Source organism: Bombina bombina, chromosome 6 (assembly GCF_027579735.1).
Source record: "Bombina bombina isolate aBomBom1 chromosome 6, aBomBom1.pri, whole genome shotgun sequence".
NCBI lineage: Eukaryota > Metazoa > Chordata > Amphibia > Anura > Bombinatoridae > Bombina > Bombina bombina.
The window spans coordinates 525029717-525047938 of NC_069504.1; the positions used below are offsets into that span (position 1 = coordinate 525029717).

The following is an 18222-nucleotide window of genomic DNA, read 5'->3' on the forward strand; positions in this document are numbered from 1 at the left end:
ACCCTTATAACACTACTTATGGAAATTGTTCTTTGACTTCTATATAAAACACAATAATATGGATATACAATCTACAAGATGGGCCTAATGATTTTATGTAGAAATGTTATTATATATGCATGTATACACTTTTATAAATCAGAAAAATTATATATATATATATACTGTGTGTATGTGTGTGTATATATATATATATATATATATATATTTTGTGTATGTGTGTGTGTATATATATATATATATATATATATATATATATATATATATATATATATATATATATATATATTTTCCCATGGGTTGAAAAGAAAGGAATGACCAGGAATGTAATCCTAGTAAAAAAGACAGGGATTTCAGCACTCTTTTGTAAAGTAAGTTCAAAGCGATCAACGTTTCAAAAAATGTGGTTTATTTAATAGTGGAAAGGGAGCTGCTCCCACTGAGCGAACACCATCACCAAAGAAACAAAACACAAAACACTAAGTTGTATTAATAGCAATGTATCGTTAGATGCAGATAGTAATAAAATATGCTTCCTACAAAAACGTTAGAGTTAGTATATTAACCTGACCGGTCAGGGGTACACATCCAAAAATTGTTACACAAATATTGCCAATAAAGTTCTGTTGGAAGTACCTGTATAAAGCCTCTACACCCTGCTGGACACAGAACCCCTTTGAGAGAGGTGTAGCCTGGGCAGGTTATAATATTGGGATCTAAGAGACCTAAAAAGGCACTTGTCACAGAAGCAAGATACAATCAAATACTAAGGTCATAGACACAGCAAGCATTTCGATATATATCTTATTGTAGGGATAGCCTCAACTTTGACTCACTACACCCAACTGCTCACAGAGCTCTAAACAAGGAGAATTCCATCCTGGGCAGTATTTAAATTTGTTGTAAGGGATCTAAGTGGTCAAAGGAATGGCTCTCTATAAATGCATAATAATAACCACGTTATTTAGTGACTTAATGCATATTCCCAATAAAACAACATTTTGTATTCGACAGTATGTGTCATATAACGTTGTTTTGTTCAGCCATACATTCAAAAGCCAGCCAGTGGAAAGTTATAGCGAGTAAAGAGGATTTTAATTATGTTGTCAGTTCAGACAATATTAGTACACATGCAGAGAAACTTTGCTTTTAGTAGCTTTGAGATCTTATAATGCAGTCCGATATAAGCTTCAGCAGTAAAGATGTTAATAAGCAGAGTTGTAGTGAAGTTGGTTAGAATCTCTGTAAAGCATAGTGAATGTTAGTATCAAGCAGCAATATTTATTTTCTCAACATGATGTAGTCATCAAAGTACACACAATACTGTGTTAGAATGGTAATATCTTATGTTTCCAAAACATGCCTTCAGTGATTTACACTTTTATGCTTCCCAAAAACACTGGCAGCGTAGGGCAGTAATATCAAATGCTTTTGTTTGTGATCGTGTTAAAGTCCATGCAGCGGACTATAGTAATTTATATACGACCTTACTTCCTTGCTTAAAACATTGATAGCCGTAGCCAGCACTGGATGCGTTCTTCTTTTCCTCTTAGGCTCCAGCCTTAATCTGTGTGTTTGTTTGTAGCCGCAGACATCTCCATGCATGTGGTCCGTAGGCTGTGTAGATAGCGTGTACCACGTACACCGGTCGGCTTAGCCAATGCCGATGCGCGTTTCACCCGCAGGGCTGATAGACAGACCGGGCTTCGCCCTGACGAAGCCCGGTCTGTCTATCAGCCCTGCGGGTGAAACACTTTCCACTGGCTGGCTTTTGAATGTATGGCTGAACAAAACAACGTTATATGACACATACTGTCGAATACAAAATGTTGTTTTATTGGGAATATGCATTAAGTCACTAAATAACGTGGTTATTATTATGCATTTATAGAGAGCCATTCCTTTGACCACTTAGATCTCTTACAACAAATTTAAATACTGCCCAGGATGGAATTCTCCTTGTTTGGAGCTCTGTGAGCAGTTGGGTGTAGTGAGTCAAAGTTGATGCTATCCCTACAATAAGATATATATCGAAATGCTTGCTGTGTCTATGACCTTAGTATTTGATTGTATCTTGCTTCTGTCACAAGTGCCTTTTTAGGTCTCTTAGATCCCAATATTATAACCTGCCCAGGCTACACCTCTCTCAAAGGGGTTCTGTGTGCAGCAGGGTGTAGAGGCTTTATACAGGTACTTCCAACAGAATTTTATTGGCAATATTTGTGTAACAATTTTTGGATGTGTACCCCTGACCGGTCAGGTTAATATACTAACTCTAACGTTTTTGTAGGAAGCATATTTTATTACTATCTGCATCTAACGATACATTGCTACGAGTTTTTCTTTGCACACCTGAAGTGTTCACGCCAGCTTGTAGAACACCAGTTCAGCCTGTTGCAGAGACCGGTGGATTTGTGTCAAGGGACTGGGCTTTATTTGGCGTCACTATGTTTTTCATCCATATCAGAAACACTGGTACGATCCAGAGAAAGCAGAGTACTTTGTGGGGGACTTTAAAAATGCATGGGACAAGCATAAGGCTATCCTACGAACTAGATAAGTTTATACTGTTAGGTAAGGTCGGGCAGACTTGCTGGGCCTATGGCTCTTATCTGCCGTCAATATCTATGTTTCTATGTTTCCTTTGAACTTACAACACTTAAAGGTCAAATAAATGACTATAGAAGTGACGAGCCACAGAGAGTCTAGTGAGATTCGAGATTGTGTTGAGCTTAAACATACCTCACATTATTTGAGGTTGGAAAGCATGTATAATAAATATTTGTGTTTTATACGTTTTTATACACTTAGATCCGTTTTCTTTGCATTTTTGTTTTTTATGTTTGTTCTTTGACTTCTATGTTTTATAATATATCTGTATAGTTTCATAGCACTAAAACCAATATAGCTTTATTCCTAGTTGGCTCCACTATTAAATGTAACATGAAGTTAGTAGTAGTAGATGGCGCTGGTCTATTGAGTGATTTTCTCTAGTAAGTGAAGAGAAAAAAGGCTTGATGCATATATTGAAGCCAATTAATATGGGTGCAGTATACTCACTCCATAAGATGAATCTTTACAGCTGAAAGGGAACGTAGCGTCAGATGGCAAGAGTCCACAGATTCCTGGTGTCAGATACTGAATTTTCAGGTTTATCCAAAAGTGGACTATAAATGAATAGAGACCCAAATGACAAAAGTATCCAGTGTGTAATTGAAAAAAATGTAGTAACATACTCCATAAATAAGGAGATTCCAGCTCAGCACAGCAAAACAAGATCTTGACAATCTTTCAACAAAGGATAAAAGGTTTTATTTGCTCAACGCATTTCAACGTATTACACGTCTTTATCAAGAGCATACATTAAAACAAGTAAAACAGGTAAGTAAAACCAAGTATTGAGTGTGTTTGCTGTGGCTACAGGGCTGGTTTATATACAGGTGAACAATTAGTTCCAATTTCCTGTTGAGCACAGGAAATTGGACTCACAAAAACTTCATAAAATGTTTAATACTATATATATGCATCAATAGTAAACTATTCCTGAGAATAAAAATGAAGAAAAATATATTTTAAAGAAAATCATTAAAAAAACATCAAAGTTTAAAAATAGAGGCTTAGTTTAGTATTGATACGTTATTTAACCAATCAAAACATTTCTTGAATATTTAGACCAATGAACAGACAGTGGTATAAAGTCCTCAATCAAGTAGTCCGTTGTGTAACAGTTCCTTTTCAGGTCCGATCTGTGGTCATGTGCTTCTCTTGTCCAATCAGAGGACGGCTGTAATCCAAGGGTGAAAGCATCAATCCGGAAGAGTCAAAATTCTGTGTACTAATAGAGGGAGTGTCCTGAATGACATCAGACATACATCTCAGCCAATAAAACAAGATAAATAATTCTGAAACAAAAGCAGGAAAAAAAGTGACCAGTATTTGCTCTTCAGAATGGATTTGAAACATTTGTGACACAACACATTCATATTTCAAAAAGGGAATCCTTACTGCAAATATTTTGTTTAAGGAAATTTCATAGTGAGAGCCCAAAGATCTAGTAACATGATTATAAATAAATATTTTGTTTAAGGAAATTTCATGGTGAGAGCCCACAGATCTAATAACATTATTATAAATAAATATTTTGTTTAAGGAAATTTCATGGTGAGAGCCCACAGATCTAGTAACATGATTATAAATAAATATTTTGTTTAAGGACATTTCATGGTGAGAGCCCACAGATCTAGTAACATGATTATAAATATTTTGTTTAAGGAAATTTCATGGTGAAAGCCCACAGATCTAGTAACATGATTATAAATAAATATTTTGTTTAAGGAAATTTCATGGTGAGAGCCCACAAATCTAGTAACATGATTATAAATAAATATTTTGTTTAAGGAAATTTCATGGTGAGAGCCCACAGATCTAGTAACATGATTATAAATAAATATTTTGTTTAAATAAATTTCATGGTGAGAGCCCACAGATCTAGTAACATGATTATAAATAAATATTTTGTTTAAGGAAATTTCATGGTGAGAGCCCACAGATCTAGTAACATGATTATAAATAAATATTTTGTTTAGGGAAATTTCATGGTGAGAGCCCACAGATCTAGTAACATGATTATAAATAAATATTTTGTTTAAGGAAATTTTAAATATTGTCTCTAACATAAGAAATAATAAAAATAAATATAAATTTGATGGTTTTTTAATGATTTTCTTTAAAATATATTTTTCTTCATTTTTATTCTCAGGAATAGTTTACTATTGATGCATATATATAGTATTAAACATTTTATGAAGTTTTTGTGAGTCCAATTTCCTGTGCTCAACAGGAAATTGGAACTAATTGTTCACCTGTATATAAACCAGCCCTGTAGCCACAGCAAACACACTCAATACTTGGTTTTACTTACCTGTTTTACTTGTTTTAATGTATGCTCTTGATAAAGACGTGTAATACGTTGAAACGCGTTGAGCAAATAAAACCTTTTATCCTTTGTTGAAAGATTGTCAAGATCTTGTTTTGCTGTGCTGAGCTGGAATCTCCTTATTTATGGAGTAAGTTACTACATTTTTTTCAATTACACACTGGATACTTTTGTCATTTGGGTCTCTATTCATTTATAGTCCACTTTTGGATAAACCTGAAAATTCAGTATTTGACTCCAGGAACCTGTGGACTCTTGCCATCTGACGCTACGTTCCCTTTCAGCTGTAAAGATTCATCTTATGGAGTGAGTATACTGCACCCATATTAATTGGCTTCAATATATGCATCAAGCCTTTTTTCTCTTCACTTACTAGAGAAAATCACTCAATAGACCAGCGCCATCTACTACTACTATCTATCTATACACAGTCACAAGGGCGAGACTGCAAGAAGGCTGCGGTCTAACCTAAAGGAGAGTATCAGTTCTTAGTTCATTTATACAGAATATTGTGTGTTTTTTTCCCATCTTGCACCTCTGTATATTGTTTTCCTTTTAACATGAAGTTACCCTTGAGAACATTTAAAAAATTATATCTCTCAATTGATGCCAATGTGTTATAATGTTTGTGTTTTTTTCTAATCCAAGCATGAAGATAGCGGTACAGAGTGAACTCTTTTGGTAAATTTGTGTGGATTGTTAGCTGACAACGCCAATGACATACCGCTTGTAAATACCTGTGAAATAGTTTTTTCTTTTTCATATGTAAACTCAGTAAAATTGTATTAAAATCATTTAAACATAGAAATCTGTCTCCCTTAGCTGGATTACTAGTTTCTTTTGCATTTCAGTTTATATCAGGGTAGTTAAAATCTCCCATATTTACAGCACTGGTATTAATAGCAGTCTTTTGTTTTTGCATTAATAGTTAATTTTCTCCATGTCACTATTGTAAGAGGGTTTGTAGCATGTTCCTATTTTTTTTAGGATTTTTTTCCCCCACTCTTTATTTCAACCCACAGGTTCTCTACATTATCACCTGTATCATCTATACTATAATCGCTTTTGTAACACGTCCATCATCACTTGCTCACGCATCCTCAAAGGAATGCTGGTTGCGCAAGGCAGCCAAAAGATTTTTTGCTGTGCGCGCTGCCAAAATAATCCGAAAATGGCAGGGTGGTGAAAGTTGTCGGAATCCACCTGGATGCAGCGTAGGCAAACGAACCCTTAAAAAAAAAACACTTAACTGCCCCAGAGAAATAAAAAAATAAAAAATAAAAAACTAACCTCCCACATGAAATATTAACAAACACAGAAACCGCCAACCCCACATCGCAAAATAATAAAGTAATTAACCCCTAATCCGCAAATAACATAATTAAAATATTAACCCCTAAATCGCCAACCCCCCACATCGCAATAAACCTAATTAACCTATTAAACCCTAAACTGACAAACTCCCACATCACAATAAACCTAATTAACCTATTAACCCCTAAACCGACAAACCCACACATTGCAATAAACCTAATTAACCTATTAACTCATAAACTGCCAACCCCCACAATGCATATAACTAATTTAATTACTAAGCCCCCTAACCTAACACCCCCTAAATTAACCACAATACTAAGTTACATCTTAAATAATAAAACCTAACATTAAATTACAAAAAAAATAATCCAAAATTACAAAAAATAAAAAACTCTAAAATTACAGTAAAAAATAAACAAAATTATCAAAAATTAAAAAAAATTAAACCTAATCCCTATGAAAATAAAAAAGCTCCCCCAAAATAAAAACACCCCCTAATCTAAACTACCAATAGCCCTTAAAAGGGCCTTTTGTAGGGCATTGCCCTAAGTTAAACATCTCTTTTACATGTAAAAAATACTAAATCCCCCCTAACAGTAAAAAACCCCCACCCACCAAACCCCCCAAAATAAAAAAGCCTAACACATTCAGCTCTTTTACTGCCCTTAAAATGACAATCAGCTCTTTTCCAGCCCATTAAATCCCTAATCTTAAAAATAAAAAATATATCCTAAAACTAAGCCCCAAATAGGTACTCACCGTTCCTAAAGTCCGGCGGAGAAGGTCTTCTTCCAGGCGGCTCCATCATCTTCTATCTTCATCTGGAGCAAATGCGGAGTGGAAGTGCGGAGCGGGCTTCCCTGATGCGTGGATCCTCAGCGGCGGTGAGGCTCCTCTTCACGTGATCGTCTGTCACACACTGAAGATTGAATGCAAGGTACCCCATATTTTATTGGGGTACCTTGCATTCATATTGGCTGACATTTTGAAATCAGCCAATATGACGAGAGCTACTGAAATCTTATTGGCTGATTTGAACAGCCAGTAGGATTTCAGTAGCTCTCATCCTATTGTCTGATTTCAAAACTTCAGACAATAGGAATGCAAGGTTCCCCAAATTGAATGCGGTGCCTTGAATTCAGTCTTCAGTGTACGATGGACATCGGATGAAGAGGAACCTCCACACCGCCGAGGAACGCTGCCATTGAGGACCGCAGCTGAGGATCCACGCAATCAGGGAAGCTAGCTCCGCACCTCCACTCTGCGCCGCCTTCGCACAGGATGAAGATAGAAGATTACGGTGCCGCCGGGAAGAAGGCCTCCACTGGACTTCAGGAATGGTGAGTACCTATTTGGGGCTTAGTTTTAGGATTTTTTGTTATTTGTTTTTATTTTTAAGATTAGGGATTTAATGGGCTGGAAAAGATCTGATTGCCCTTTTAAGAGCAATGCCCACACAAATGCCCCTTTAGGGGCAATGGGTAGTTTAGGTTTTTTTAGTGTTAGGTTTTTTATTCTGGGGGGATTGGTTGTGTGGGGGTTTTACTGTTAGGGGGTAATTGGTATTTTTTGTAAGTAAAAGAGCTGTTTAACTTAGGGCAATGCCCTACAAAAGGCCCTTTTAAGGGCTTTTGGTAGTTTAGTATTAGATTAGGGGGTGTCTTTATTTTGAGGGGGATTTTTTATTTTTATAGTGGTATTAGTTTAGGTTTAATTTTTTTTCTAAATTACAACATGGTATACTCTGTGTTCTAATTGCATATGATCTGACATCTGAACATGTAACTGGTATACAATGTTTTTTCTCTTTGTATCTCTTGTTGAAAAGCATACCCAAGTAGGTTTAGAAGAAGCAATGCACTACCGGGAGCAAGGTGGTGATTGGTGGCTGTGCACATGTCTCTTGTCATTGTCTCACCAGATATGTTTAGAGATTCTATTACTGTATTGCGGCTATGCAGGGGTAAAACACACATAGCATTTTATTATTTTACTATTGTTTACATATAATTCACACATTAGAGCATTATCTCTTTACACTTTTATGTCCCTTTACTGGATATCCCCTAGGTAATAATAATTTAATTTTGTAGTCAGTAAATAGCTACTCTGCCCTATGGTCATTATAATAAATGGAACCCCCAAATATCCATTTGTAACCTGTGCTCTCAACCACTCAGTACCAATGACTGTACCTCTCACAAAGGGCCTGGTTCTGTAAAGATCTCTGGGCTATTAAGATTATTTAAGAATGCTCCAATAGTACTTCTGTTTCCCTTGTAGAATTCTGTAAAGCCACTTTTTACCCTGGAAACCTGGTGTCTTGCTAAGGGGTGTATGCTGAATTTTCATATGGGAAGAAGAGACATACATTACGAAAGTGCACAATGAAAATCGTAATTTAAAAATCATACAAAAAAATAATAATGGAATCAATTACACAAAAATACTCAGGCAAAAAAATTGTATTGTTATGGTGCATCAAAAATCGTAACAAAATTGTTCACCTAAAATCGTATTTTGTCAAAAACTAAAAATTTGTATGTAAATTACATAGACATAAATTGTAATAAATATGCACAGCATAAATCATAATTTAAGTGCACTGGATGTGAAAACGCCCACACAGAGAAAACTTATAAGTACAAAATAAAATGGGGTGAACATGGGCGTCCATAAGTGTATATGAAATTGTCTCTTAAAGGGACAGTCAACACAAAAATTGTTATTGTTTAAAAAGATAGGTAACGCCTTTACTACCCTTTCCCCAGCTTTGCACAACTAACATTGTTATATAAATATACTTTATAACCATTAAACCTCTAAATTGCTGCCTGTTTTGAAGCCACTAAAGATGGCCTCTTATCACATGCTTTTTTATTAGCTTTTAATAGGGGAGTGCTAGTTCATGCGAGCCATATAGATACCATTGTGCTCATGCCCGTGCACAACACAGCACTAATTGGCTTAAATGCAAGTTTATAAATAATAAATAAAAAGTCATGTGATCAGTAGGCTGTCAGAAGATGCTTAGCTACAAGAAATCACAGAGGTAAAAAGTGTATTAATATAACCATGTTTTCTGTGTAAAACTAGAGAATTGGTAATAAAGGGATTAGCTATCTTTTAAACCCCTTAACGACCAAGGACGTGCCAGGCACGTCCTACAAAAAGTGTCAGTTAATGACCAAGGACATGCCTGGCACGTCCTCTGAGGTTTCAAGCGTTGGAAGCGATCGTGACTGGGGCTAAGGGGGGGATCCAATAAAAAGCCTTTTATTTTAGTACTGGCAGACTTTCCGCCAGTACTTAAAATGGTGGTGACAATTGTGAGGTGCGGGAGGGAAGAGAGCTGTTTGAGAGGGGTCAGGGAGTGATCAGGGGGTAGGATGTGTCAGGTGGGAGGTTGATCTCTACACTAAAACTAAAATTAACCCTACAAACTACCTTATTAACCCCTTCACTGCCGGGCATAATACAAGTGTGGTGCACAGAAGCATTTAGTGGCCTTTTAATTACCAAAAAGCAACGCCAAAGACATATATGTCTGCTATTTCTGAACAAAAGGGATCCCAGAGAAGCATTTACAAGCATATGTGCCATAATTGCACAAGCTGTCAGTGAGAAACCTAAAGTTATTGAAAAAAAGAACATTTTTTTTTTTATTTGATCGCATTTGGCAATGAAATAGTGGCATGAAATATACCAAAATGGGCCTAGATCAATACTTTGGGTTGTCTATTAAAAAATATATACATGTGAAGGGTTATTCAGGGATTCCTGGCAGATATCAGGGTTGCAATTGTTTATTTTGCAAAAACAAATGGTTTGGAAATATCAAAGTGCTACTTGTATTTATTGCCCTATAACTTGCAAAAAAAGCAAACAACATGTAAACATAATGGGTATTTCTAAACTCAGGACAAATATTAGAAACTATTTAGCATGGGTGTTTTTTGGTGGTTGTAGATGTGTAACAGATTTTGGGGGTCAAAGTTAGAAAAAGTGTGTGTTCCATTTTTTCATCATATTTTATATTTTTTTATAGTAAATTATATGATATGATGAAAATAATGGTATCTTTAGAAAGTCCTTTTAATGGCGAGAAAAACAGTATATAATATGTGTGGGTACAGTAAATAAGTAAGCGGAAAATTACAGCTAAACACAAACACAGCAGAAATGTATAAATAGCCCTGGTCCTTAACGGTAAGAAAATTGAAAAGTGGTCTGGTCACTAAGGGGTTAAAAAAATAAAAAACTTGAGTTGACCGTCCCTTAAAATCTCAGTGTAATTCTGTAAATATTGTCACCCTACAGATCTCACTGTTTTTTCTTGAAAATTAAAAAGTGGCGAACTTTTATCAAAATACTCATTACACCAATTACTCTGATAGGAAAACCTATGCATACGTTTTTAAGATTTTAAGGTACAGTGCACTGAAAACAGTAATTTTATTTGTACTAGATGTAATATTAAAGTTAAACATAAGCTGGTTCTCCCTTTGTACTTCATTGCAACATTTTACCAAGCAGAGAGCTCTCATTACTTTTATAGGAGACATCTTGCCACTAGTAGGGAGAATTTTATATATTTTATAGAATTCCATGAGGGCTGCCCCTGCGAGTGCCGGAGTCGAAAACCACATCTAGACTGGTACATTTTTTAGAATCTGCCCCAAAGTGATAGCATGCACTCCTGCTCCCCTCTTCTCAAACTTTTATTCAATGAAGGGGCTTGGATTGTGCTGGGCAAGCTTGAAAGCAGCAATACAACTTGTGCTGGGCAAGCTTGAAAGCAGCAATACAACTGAACACTTCGGGGAATATAGTTAAAATGACCATTTATGGATTAATAGAGGGAACTTATGTTTCCAGTTTAGTGCCCCCTTTAATGAATTGGCCATTATAACATACTAGTCCTAAAGCCTGTGTACACGGTCCATTTTTTGCAGTACAGCGGTCCCACCCCTTGCTCTCTCTCCCTTCTCTTTTACTCTCTCCCTCCCCCCTCTCTTTTACTCTCTCTCTCCCCCCTCTCTTTTACTCTCTCTCTCCCCCCTCTCTTTTACTCTCTCTCTCTCCCCCCTCTCTTTTGCTCTCTCTCTCTCCCCCTCTCTCTTTTGCTCTCTTCCCCCGTGCTTTTGCTCTCTCTCTCTCCCCTCTCTTTTGCTCTCTCTCTCCCCTCTCTTTGCTCTCTCTCCCCCCTCCTTTGCTGTCTCTCTCCCTCTCTTTTGCTCTCTCTGTCTCCCCCTCTTTTGCTGTCTCTCTCCCTCTCTTTTGCTCTCTCTCTCTCTCTTCCCCCTCTCGTTTGCTCTCTTTCCTCTCGTTTGCTCTCTCTATCTTTTGCTGTCTCTCTCCCTCTCTTTTGCTCTCTCCCCCTCTCTTTTGCGCTCTCTCCCCCTCTCTTTTGTGCTTTCTTCCCCTCTCTTTTGTGCTCTCTCACCCCCTCTTTTGTGCTCTCTCCCCCTCTCTTTTGCGCTTTTTCCTCCTCTCTTTTGCGCTTTTCCCCCTCTCTTTTGCGCTCTCTCTCCCTCTTTTTTGCGCTCTCTCCCCCTCTCTTTTGCGCTCTCTCCCCCTCTCTTTTGCGCTCTCTCCCCCCTCTCTTTTGCGCTCTCTCTCGCCCTCTCTTTTGTGCTCTCTCCCCCTTCTCTTTTGCACCCTCTCCCCCCTCTCTTTTGCACCCTCTCCCCCCCTCTCTTTTGCGCTCTCTCCCCCCTCTCTTTTGCGCTCTCTCCCCCTCTCTTTTGCGCTCTCTCCCCCTCTCTTTTGCGCACTCTCCTCCCTCTCTTTTGTGCTCTCTCTCCCCTCTTTTGCTGTCTCTCCCCCTCTCTCTTTTGCTGTCTCTCTCCCCCTTTCTCTTTTGCTGTCTCTCTCCCCCTCTCTCTTTTGCTGTCTCTCTCTCCCCCTCTCTCTTTTGCTGTCTCTATCCCACCTCTCTCTTTTGCTGTCTCTCTCCCCCTCTCTCTTTTGCTGTCTCTCTCCCCCTCTCTCTTTTGCTGTCTCTCTCCCCCTCTCTTTTGCGCTCTATCCCCCCTATCTTTTGCGCTCTCTCCCCCCTCTCTTTTGCGCTCTCTCCCCCTCTCTTTTGCGCACTCTCCTCCCTCTCTTTTGTGCTCTCTCCCCCCTCTTTTGTGCTCTCTCTCCCCTCTTTTGCTGTCTCTCCCCCTCTCTTTTACTGTCTCTCTCTCCCCCTCTCTTTTCCTGTCTCTCTCCCCCATCTTTTTTGCTGTCTCTCTCCCCCTCTCTCTTTTGCTGTCTCTCCCCCCTCTCTTTTGCTGTCTCTCTCCCCCCTCTCTTTTGCTGTCTCTCTCCCCCTCTCTCTTTTGCTGTATCTCTCCCCCTCTCTTTTGCTGTCTCTCCCCCCTCTCTTTTGCTGTCTCTCTCCCCCTCTCTCTTTTGCTGTCTCTCTCTCCCCTCTCTCTTTTGCTGTCTCTCTCCCCCTCTCTCTTTTGCTGTCTCTCTCTCTCCCTCTCTCTTTTGCTGTCTCTCTCTCTCCCTCTCTCTTTTGCTGTCTCTCTCTCTCCCTCTCTCTTTTGCTGTCTCTCTCCCCCTCTCTCTTTTGCTGTCTCTCTCCCCCTCTCTCTTTTGCTGTCTCTCTTCCGCCTCTCTTTTGCTGTCTCTCTCCCCCCTCTCTTTTGCTGTCTCTCTCCCCTCTCTCTCTCTCTCTCTCTCTCTCTGTCTCTCTCTCACCATTCTCAAATACACAGTTGTGTAAAGTGCTATTTTATGGAGTGATCCAAGTACGAGCAACAATACTCAGCTTTGTAAATGGTTTATTATGATTACCATGGAGCTTAAATTAATCGCTAAATTGTCAGGGGATCAAGTTCCCATATCTGTTTGCAATATTAAACAAAACAGCTAAGAAGTTATACTTTTTACAGCTCCTATCCCATTCTGGAAATACTAGTTTAACTGCATTATGAAATATCCATCAGGCACAAAAACGGGTGTATGCAGAGCATAGTGCATTTAAAGTGACACAGAAGTCAGACTTTCACTTACATGATTCAGACAGAGTTAACTTTTCTATCTGTCTGTAATTGCTCTCTCTCTCTTCCCCCTCTCGTTTGCTCTCTTTCCTCTCGTTTGCTCTCTCTATCTTTTGCTGTCTCTCTCCCTCTCTTTTGCTCTCTCCCCCTCTCTTTTGCGCTCTCTCCCCCTCTCTTTTGTGCTTTCTTCCCCTCTCTTTTGTGCTCTCTCACCCCCTCTTTTGTGCTCTCTCCCCCTCTCTTTTGCGCTTTTTCCTCCTCTCTTTTGCGCTTTTTCCCCCTCTCTTTTGCGCTCTCTCCCCCTCTTTTTTGCGCTCTCTCCCCCTCTCTTTTGCTCTCTCTCCCCCTCTCTTTTGCGCTCTCTCTCGCCCTCTCTTTTGTGCTCTCTCCCCCTTCTCTTTTGCACCCTCTCCCCCTCTCTTTTGCGCTCTCTCCCCCCTCTCTTTTGCGCTCTCTCCCCCTCTCTTTTGCTGTCTCTCCCCCTCTCTTTTGCGCTCTCTCCCCCTCTCTTTTGCGCACTCTCCTCCCTCTCTTTTGTGCTCTCTCTCCCCTCTTTTGCTGTCTCTCCCCCTCTCTCTTTTGCTGTCTCTCTCCCCCTTTCTCTTTTGCTGTCTATCTCCCCCTCTCTCTTTTGCTGTCTCTCTCCCCCCTCTCTCTTTTGCTGTCTCTATCCCACCTCTCTCTTTTGCTGTCTCTCTCCCCCTCTCTCTTTTGCTGTCTCTCTCCCCCTCTCTCTTTTGCTGTCTCTCTCCCCCTCTCTTTTGCGCTCTATCCCCCCTCTCTTTTGCGCTCTCTCCCCCCTCTCTTTTGCGCTCTCTCCCCCTCTCTTTTGCGCACTCTCCTCCCTCTCTTTTGTGCTCTCTCCCCCCTCTTTTGTGCTCTCTCTCCCCTCTTTTGCTGTCTCTCCCCCTCTCTTTTACTGTCTCTCTCTCCCCCTCTCTTTTCCTGTCTCTCTCCCCCATCTCTTTTGCTGTCTCTCTCCCCCTCTCTCTTTTGCTGTCTCTCCCCCCTCTCTTTTGCTGTCTCTCTCCCCCCTCTCTTTTGCTGTCTCTCTCCCCCTCTCTCTTTTGCTGTCTCTCTCCCCCTCTCTTTTGCTGTCTCTCTCCCCCTCTCTCTTTTGCTGTCTCTCTCCCCCTCTCTCTTTTGCTGTCTCTCTCTCCCCTCTCTCTTTTGCTGTCTCTCTCGCCCTCTCTCTTTTGCTGTCTCTCTCTCTCCCTCTCTCTTTTGCTGTCTCTCTCCCCCTCTCTCTTTTGCTGTCTCTCTTCCGCCTCTCTTTTGCTGTCTCTCTCCCCCCTCTCTTTTGCTGTCTCTCTCCCCTCTCTCTCTCTCTCTCTCTCTCTCTCTCTGTCTCTCTCTCACCATTCTCAAATACACAGTTGTGTAAAGTGCTATTTTATGGAGTGATCCAAGTACGAGCAACAATACTCAGCTTTGTAAATGGTTTATTATGATTACCATGGAGCTTAAATTAATCACTAAATTGTCAGGGGATCAAGTTCCCATATCTGTTTGCAATATTAAACAAAACAGCTAAGAAGTTATACTTTTTACAGCTCCTATCCCATTCTGGAAATACTAGTTTAACTGCATTATGAAATATCCATCAGGCACAAAAACGGGTGTATGCAGAGCATAGTGCATTTAAAGTGACACAGAAGTCAGACTTTCACTCACATGATTCAGACAGAGTTAACTTTTCTATCTGTCTGTAATTGGCCACAGACAGGGAGATGAGCTAGACAAGGGGCTTTTCAATGAATTCAAACTTGCAAACCTTTTCAGTGGGAACCTTGCTAGAGAGGTTAGCAGAAGTAAAACATAATTCTCAATGGAAGCTCTGTTAAATGTTCCCCAAGCATCTGACAGAGCTACATCTTCCAAATAACCCAACATATGTCAGCGTGCTTTAAACAAGCCAGCACTCTTCTCAGTATGTCATGATTATCTGGGTGACCTCTTATGAGGTTACAATGAACCCTGATCTAAGATAAGATAATAGTAACACCGTCAACTTTCCAATGCTATGAAATGCTACTGGCTGCTTATGAATGTGGTGGTTTCCACTAGATGTCAGTGTTTTATCTGGTCCCTTTTCTATGAGAACGAGCACTCAACAAGACTTTTCAAGTGAAGAAGCTAATGTTAAAATGAAACTTCCATGGTTCAGATGGAGCATGTCATTTTAAGAGACTTCTCTACTTTATTTTTTATTATCAAATTTACTGTTTTCTCTTGGCATTGTGGAAAAGCATACCTAGGTAACAATGCACTGCTGGGGGCTGGCTGTTGATTGGTGGCTACACACATATGCAACCTTTTATACACAACTTAAATACATACATCACTATGCTTATTTATGATTGCATTGAGGTGTTTGGATGTTTTAATAAAAAAAAATTAATTATAAAATTAAAGAGAGTTGAAAGTCAAAACTAAATTTTTATGGAGCTAATGAGTGATTGGTGGGTAAACACCTATGCCTCTAATCATTGGCTCATTAGATGTTTTCAGCTAGGTCCAAGTAGCTGACTTAAACTATGTGTTTAACCTTTTTCTTTTTTTTAAATCCCTAACTTAATAGACTTCTTAGAGGTGCACACAATTATTTTCAATAATGCCTGAGCGCTAAGCGATAGAGCACAAAAAATCCACACAGTGGAGTTCTTCATTCAGTTCTGTGTACAATATTTCAGTGAAACGCAAGCATAAAATACTTTACACATACACCCTTGACCCCTTCCCAGTCTTGCACTTGATCTAAATTTTGAAGCGTTAGTTTGGATTGTGCTTGAAATCAATATTTAACTCACCACTTGTAATACGAGCTCAAAGAGCACACTAGTAGCAATATCTGTATAGAGCATAGTAAAAAAACGTGCTGTCTGGCTTTGCTTAAAATTTTTTACCCATCCACTTGTAATACTAGATTGTGCATTGTGCGAGCACAAGATAACACACCCTGCGCTATCGGTTGCGCTCCACTTGTAATCTAGGCCAACATTTTTAATTATACACAAAAAATCCCAATGCACATTTATTATTTATTTTGCCTGCATTTCTTATCATTTGTCCTCGAAAAGTTTAGTTTTCCCACTGCCCCACCCCAGAGAGACTGGAATGCATTCTGTGGAATTCAGAACCCTGTACCACATAAATGCTGCACAGCGATTGGTTGATATGGGCAGAAGCTCATTTCTATCTTTTCCTAATTGGTCACAGCAAATTAAATAAGATTAACAACATTTGTCCTCGAAAAGTTTAGTTTTCCCACTGCCCCACCCCAGAGAGACTGGAATGCATTCTGTGGAATTCAGAACCCTGTACCACATAAATGCTGCACAGCGATTGGTTGATATGGGCAGAAGCTCATTTCTATCTTTTCCTAATTGGTCACAGCAAATTAAATAAGATAAACAATATTCAGGTGGCTTTTGAAATGGTGTGTTCCAGGACATTAGAACATTACAAATGTTGATAACAAAATGACAGTTGCAGGAGGTTTTGTGGCATAAATAAAAAAAATAAAAAACCTTTAGAAGCCTCCATTACACCTAATTCTTATTGTTTTGAGTCTTTTTTTGTGTATTTAACTAGATTTTCCTGTTATATCTATTAATGATTTGAGCTGATTTACTCAATCAGATGGTTCTTCTAAGGGAATGGAAAGGCTCAGAATGAAAAAGAAAAAGCACCTGAGCTGCACACCTTAATTATAATGGATTGGAATTAGGCCACATACTTCATTTTATCAACAGAGACAAGTGTAGTCTTTATGCCTTGGAAGTAAAAGTGTTTTAACTGTTTGTTATATCACTAAAACAAGAGTTTTGAAATGTCATGGAGGATCTAACTAATGGGATGTAGAAAAAACCCTTCCACCTCTGTAATTATAGTTACATCAGGAGTGTGCACATGTTTTGAGCACAATATGTATAACATTGTTACAGACATTGATTGTTGCAAACACAGATTACATAGATTGTTCAAGATATGTGCTCACCCCTGATATTCTTGGAAAGGAGGTAAGTGTTAACGAAAGAGACCAAGTAAAAAAAAGGTAAATTTAGTAATAGAAATAATTTAGATAGTTTTTTTAATATAAACAGCACAGCAATGTGGACTTGGGCTGGGTGTCTATTGAAATGAAAATAACCAGTGTCCAGCAAAAGACTGTTGTCAAGCCCTTAAAATATTGCTTTAATGTACGTTAATGCAAAGATGAAGCCCTTGTCACTCATCATGAGCCACACTCCCGATACACACAACACTGTAGAGTAGTAAAACTCAATTCTGTCTCTCTCACCACCCTCACCCTCTTTTAGACTTCCAGACTAAAAGGTATGGTCTCCAGCTGATTGCTAATACGTTATTGATGCTCTGTCCAATCATCTTGCTAATCAGGGGACAGCTACTGCTGGAATCTCCATGCTACACTCCAATTGGTCTTCCACAAACAAATAATAAAATAAGCCGCACTGGAGAACCAAGATAGGGAATAAAAGTTTATCTTTATTATTGTAACAATATTAAAGGACAGTGATCTAAATACAACATCATGTCAGTGTACCAGCTGAATGCCATACTCCTAGCTGCATAACACACAACTATACTGTAGTTTACTGTGAATCACTATTATTTTATATTGTTACAATAACAAAAATACGTTTTTTACTCACTATCTCGGATCTTCAGTGCTCCTCGTTTTACTCTTTTTTTTTCAATCACACACTGTGTCTAAATCAATAAATCTTACTTTTGGCTTCAATATCTCTTTAATAATAATTTGCCGTGAACTGGAGGCTTCACTTTGAAAGTGGATTGTCCTTAGCAAAATTCATGTGGATGTGAGTTTTCATGAAGACAGATATTTTGCACCTTGAGGAATATGACAGTAGTGTTTGTAACAATCTTATACATATAGTACTCAAGTCACGTGCACAAGCTGGAGCCTACCTCAGTATGCTTTCATAGAAA

At 38.9% G+C, this 18222-nt stretch overlaps 1 protein-coding gene across 1 annotated transcript in view; it reads left to right on the forward strand.

The window, feature by feature from the left end:
- Nucleotides 1–18222, forward strand: part of SLC27A2 (solute carrier family 27 member 2) — a 216226-nt gene that overhangs the window by 169425 nt on the left and 28579 nt on the right. The gene's annotated exons all lie outside the window — the stretch shown is intronic.